The sequence below is a fragment of the Rhinopithecus bieti genome, unplaced genomic scaffold (assembly GCF_001698545.2).
Source record: "Rhinopithecus bieti isolate Rb0 unplaced genomic scaffold, ASM169854v2 scaffold_39125, whole genome shotgun sequence".
NCBI lineage: Eukaryota > Metazoa > Chordata > Mammalia > Primates > Cercopithecidae > Rhinopithecus > Rhinopithecus bieti.
In genome coordinates, this window is record NW_016816262.1 from 1,450,166 (window position 1) to 1,456,199 (window position 6,034).

Consider the following 6,034-nt stretch of genomic DNA (forward strand, 5'->3'; position numbering starts at 1 on the left):
ATGGGGAGGGGGGATGGGGGAGGGATTGCATTGGGAGTTATATCTAATATAAATGATGAATTGATGGGTGCTGACGAGTTGACGGGTGCAGCACACCAACATGGCACAAGTATACATATGTAACAAACCTGCACGTTATGCACATGTACCCTAGAACTTAAAGTATAATAATAAAAAAAAAAGCTACAATAAAAAAAAAGAAAAATATATTTTACACCTATCAAATAAAACTTATTTTGTCTTTTATGTGAAGTCTGTTCCTTCTTCCCTAGAGACCTTGAAGACCTGTTGTTCAAGGAGAAACTGAAGAGCGAGAAAGGAAGTGAGAGCCAGCAGTCCGGACAGAGCCAGGCCTGAGATGGGAGAAAGGGAGACAGTTTGTGAAGGGGAAGTAAGACAGTGGTTCTGAAAGATACTGAGTCCTGAAAATGAAAAGAAAGCTTTGGTTATGCCCAGATGCTGTTAAATGGTAGTGAAGGACGCTTGGAAAGAGCAAGTTTGAAGAATGTAATTATAGAAAATAGAGAGGTGCCCTGCTAGTGCTTGGAGTCTTACTCCATTTAATAATTGGTTACATATATTGACAAACTGATTCCCAGAGAAAGAACTTACTGTAAGTTAGAAGGAGGGGTATCATAATCACAAATGATGTAAAGCAGACCTCTATGTTCAGTGGCTCATTAGTTAACCATAGGTATGTTTGTTAATCAGCACAAGAATCTACTCTAAAAACACATATTGAATGTGATGTATTAGGAGATTTAGGGATTATATAATTAAAATATTTATACCTTCAGGCTTAAGGAGATTCATTCTTTTGAAGATCTCTCTGCTTTTTATGTTCTCACACTTGTAGAGTTTATTACTGCTTTTTTTTTTTGAGATGGAGTCTGGCTCTGTCGCCCAGACTGGAGTGCAGTGGCACAATCTTGGCTTGCTGCAACCCCCACCTCCCAGGTTCACGCAATTCTCCTGCCTCAGCCTCCTGAGTAGCTGGGATTACAGGGTGCGCCACCACGCCCAGCTAATTTTTATATTTTTAGTAGAGATGGGGTTTCACCATGTTGATCAGGATGATCTCGAACTCCTGACCTCGTGATCTGCCCGCCTCTATTACTGCTTTATAGCAATGCAACTTTATCCTAAAATCTTCCCAAGTTTGACTCCTTTTGTGTAATCCCCCAGAAGCATCGTTGGATCCTAGGTTAGGCACCAGGTTGGAAGTATGGAACAGAAGGATGCTTGGGCCTCACCTATTCTGACTGGTTAAATGGGGAGCCTTCCCTTAGATAATTTAACAAAAATCAATTGGACATTAGCTAAATGGACAAGAACAGGTGGACTGAACACAAAAGGGAATTCTATAAACACATTTACAAGATTGAGAAGTATCTTTTTGTCTTGTTTTAAGAGAGGTATTGCTATGTTGCACCGCCTGGCCTGCTTGAGCAACACAGCAACGCATCTATGGGCTCAAGCAGTCTTCCCACCTCAGGTCTCAAATAACTGGAACTGCAGGAATGTGCCTCTGTGCCTGGCTAAGGTTTCGAGTTTTGCTACTATATTTTGTCATTCTTGTATCTAATTACAAGAAATTTATTGGTAAATATAGGTAAATATTAGGAACACTAATACTGCTCCGATGTTCGTCACGTGTTTCTCTGTATAGTATTAACTAAGCAGCACTGGGAAAAATGTATTAATCGCTGCTTTGTATGTCATGCTTGATATTATAAAATCCCCGTTAAAAAAGAAAAATACATGCCTCCAGTATCCCAGAGGACTTAACAGGTTTATGGCTTGCTTCCTAGTTTGAAAAATACTGACCTAAAGAACTAAATTATTATTCTTTTAAAATGTGTTTCCACAGGAAGTTATCATTAAAAATGGAAAAAAAAAATCTGTATAGTTTAATACTTTATTTTGTATCAAAGAACAAATTTTAAAACATCCTCAAAGACATCGTGAACTATTTATAAATCTTCATGAAACTTCATGAAAACTAGTTTGCCTTATTCTCCATTTAAAAATTTCAGCTATCAGTATTAGATATCCAAGGTCTCCTTAGTGACCTAGAAGTGTGGTGAGCATGATAGACTGATTCCAGACAATTCAGATCTAGTTTCCTATTTCACAGGTGGATATTTCAGCCTATATAACAGCTCCGTTTTAAATTAATGGATATATTTTTGGTAGTAAATGAAAGGCTCAATTTTAATTCACCTAATAGTCTCCTTAATGATATTTAATTAGGACATCTGTTAAGGGTACCTGATCGTACATTCTTCATTTGGGTTTCCCCATTAAATTAGCACTACTATTATTTCACTCTTTTATTAGAAGCTTACTAATGGGGCTACATATTTGTGTATGTGTATATATATATATATATAGAGAGAGAGAGAGAGAGAGAGAGAGCTCTAAGACACTTTTATAATACTAGAATATGCTTCCTGATTAGGTTGAACAGTGATTCTTTTTCATGTTAATAATTGGATTGACCTTATTAAGAACTTAGAATCTCCTATTCCCTTTTCTCAGAAAAATCTCTAAATTGGAGGACCTCTACAGAAGTTCTATCATTAGCTAGATATATCAGCTGACAATGATTCAGTGATCAAAGTGATGATGTGATAAAGATGCAAATATTTGATGGTGTTTTTCCCCAAGAATTCTACTTTGCATCAATATTACAGTGATGTGACTTTGAAATATACTCTTAAGAAATTAATTATCCCTGTAGATATTATACATGTTTTACTTCTGATAGTTGTTTTCTATAGTCTGGCAAATTATTATAAAATAGAAGATTTCAAATTGAAGTTCTGTATTTTTTAATCACATAAAACTACCATAGGAATGTTTTCATTTCTAAATATATACCTAACTCCAATGTGTATCTGCTTTTCCAGGGAACATTGATTATAAATTCAGCCTTAGTCCAACCTACATATGTATCTAGTTCTCCCAACTAATTTTATAGGCCTTCGGAATTATTCTATTTATTAACTACTCCCTCATGTAAGTGAAGTTTATTAGGCAACAATTTAACTCATTCTGGTCACTGGCTTATCAGTTCTTTGATTTAATCGTATTACACAAATATCACATAATCTAATATTATCATATTTTCTATAAATCTATAGAACCAAACCAAACAAGACACAAAATCTAAAGAAGAATGATGAGAGAAATGCTATTTGTTAAAACGTCTATGGAATGTCTTCTTTGTGTAAAATGTGACAAATAAATTCAGGAAACAAATTATAATATCTCAAATAATCAAACTATAGGAATACTTAGAAAAAACAGGTGGGTCACATTTAATTACTGATATATATAAAAATGCTCATAACAATCAGGAAGAAATTATTATAATTTCTGGAAAAAAAAGGCTTTAGGCTGAACATAGTAATAATTCAATAGCCTTCCTGAATTGGTATGCATTTAGAGAAAAGGTTTTAAAATTATGAGAAAATGCAGTGGCGTGTATTTGCTAGCATTAATAGTGTTAGTAATAATGCTGATTTATACAGATTGTATTAAACAAATAAATATAATGTATTTAACAATCCTCCCATTAAAAAGTGGGATATATTTCTGTTCTCCTTGAATTTGGTCTTGCCTATGACTTCCCTGATACTAAGGTAAAATGGAAAGAGTGGTACACCATTTCTGGAAATAGCCTTTTTGAAGAGTGGCAGTTCCCATGCTGGTCTCAAGCCTAGAGATGTCATGTAGAGAATACGACTGCTCTATTAGAGAACCCTCATGAAGCAGCTCAGAAACTACATGGAGGGAGAGAGATAGCAGTCAGGGGTACCTTTCCCATCAAGGTAGCAAGCCTGTCAGTGGAATCATCTTGACCAATGTGGCCCTGCCCCCAACTATCAGCAGAAAACCATTTAACACCAGACAGAACAAGGAAATTGACAAGACCTTCCTCAATTTCTAACCCACAAGATCATAAGAATACATTCACCATAGTTTTAAACTCCTAAATTCAGGATGACATGTTAAGTGGCAATCGAAACTAGAACAGGATGTTTTATCAGTGCAACATGTTGTACTTTAAAATTAAGTGATGTATGCTGTTAGTTTTCATCCAAACAACAGATTATGAAAACTCTGCAGTGAGAAAATTTGCTGCCATTTCCATGCAGGCAAACTTTGAGGCACAAATTGACCAAAAGTGGCCCAGAAAATACAGAATCTGTCTTCTTAAGTGAATACTGTTACTTAGAATGTGACTGAACAAGCACAAGATTCTATATATGGCATCTTTTAATATTTATAGTTATATGAAAGTTTCTCTACGTGCCAGTAATTTATGCTATTTTCTTAATCTTTACCAAAGTTATGTTTATTTTAAACTGAAAATAAGAACTGATTAAAATCTTTTGAGAAATGGAAAATTTCCCTTACCAGTACGTTAATGTAAGAACATGGTGATGGCTCTAAAGAAATCAGTTATGAAGGAATAACTGTTCTATGGCAGGCAAAACAGTACATGGAGTAATACAAAATAAAAAATATGTTTTCAACCATAAAGTATAATCTATTGTACCTGAAATAATGTAAGATTCCAGGATAAATGAAACACTTCAAAAAAAATCAATTGAACTTGACAAATTTTGAAGATATTTCAAGAACTGATATTTTCAAGTTGACAATCTTTTTTATAAAGTAGAAAATTAGCAACATTTTAGCCAAATACAGATCTCCTGCAAGTGTCCTGAAAATAAGTGAATAATGAATTATTTTTAGGAGAGCAATCATGGTAATTTTCTTCACGAGCTAAAAATTGTAATCACTGTTGATGTGATACAAGGAGCTATGACTCAGAATTCTTACATTAATTTTCTTTATTTGGTTGAGAAATAGGTAAGAGAAAAAGGTAGCAGCTACCAGGATAAAAGCTGATGAGGGTCATTGGGAGTTGCACAGCACTGCAGAGACAAAAATTACAACTCTTGGCTCACAGGGCAGACAACCTTGAGAGTGAAGATGCCAAAGTTGGCAAGTATAGCCATGGAAGCCCAATATTTGGTGCCACGTTTCCCTCAGTGTATCTGCAAATTTCTCAGAGCCTAGAGGCTGAGAAGCCTAACAGAAAGCAGCAGATGAGTCTAAGAAGCTAATTAGAGTTTTCACTGGGCTCAAAATGCATGGGAGGAAAAAAAAGAACGTTCAGTGCCCAGAAATGAGTAAATTATGAAAAGTAGATTAGAAGGAAAATCTAAAAGAAAACAGAAGAGATAGATGGAACATAGCGCAAATTTGGAATCCAACAAAAGCAACCATGAGAGAATAGATCAGAAACACTATCTGATCATGATCAATAAGTTTCTAAAACATCTGAACAATATCAAGTCCCAGAGTCACAAAGGGCCACAAACTAAAGCAAGGTCACAGATCTATGGCAACACCGATGGTGGTGCCTAGGAATGGGGCTAGAAATGGGAAGTGACTGCAAATGAGGGATTTCTTTGAGGTAATAGCAATGTTCTAAACCTGAATTCTAGCATGAGCTGCACAACTCCCTAAGTTTACTAAAAATCATTGAGTTGTACATGAAAATCAGTGTATTTACTGTATGCAAATTGTGCCTTGATAAACTAAAATAAATAAATAAATATGAAGAAAACCATATCTAGAAATATTGAGTGAGATGCTGCAAAAGAACAAAGAGAAAGAGGAGATATTTAAAGCATCCAGGCTAGGTGTGGTAGCTTACATCTATACTTCCAGTGCCATGGAAGGCTGAGGTGGGAGGATCACTTGAGGTCAAGAATTCAAGATCAGCCTGAGCAACATAAAGAGATCCTTATCTCTACAAGCAATAACAACAACAACAAAAAAAAAAAAAAAAAAAAACAGGAACAAAGAAATGAAGATACCATACCTTCATTTAAAATAAAAAAAAAACTACTAACCACTGTCTTATAAATATATAAATATATAACTAAAGGAAAATAAAAAAGTAAAAAAAATTCACTTTTTTTTCTCCCTCTTTTTTTTTTTTTTTTTTTTT

At 34.8% G+C, this 6,034-nt stretch overlaps 1 long non-coding RNA gene across 1 annotated transcript in view; it reads left to right on the forward strand.

The window, feature by feature from the left end:
• Positions 1-272: 272 nt before the first annotated feature.
• Positions 273-6,034, forward strand: part of LOC108516952 (uncharacterized) — an 18,732-nt gene continuing 12,970 nt past the window's right edge. Inside the window, exon 1 of the long non-coding RNA XR_001881956.1 lies at positions 273-391. This is a non-coding gene — a long non-coding RNA (uncharacterized LOC108516952). The remainder of the gene's footprint in view (positions 392-6,034) is intronic.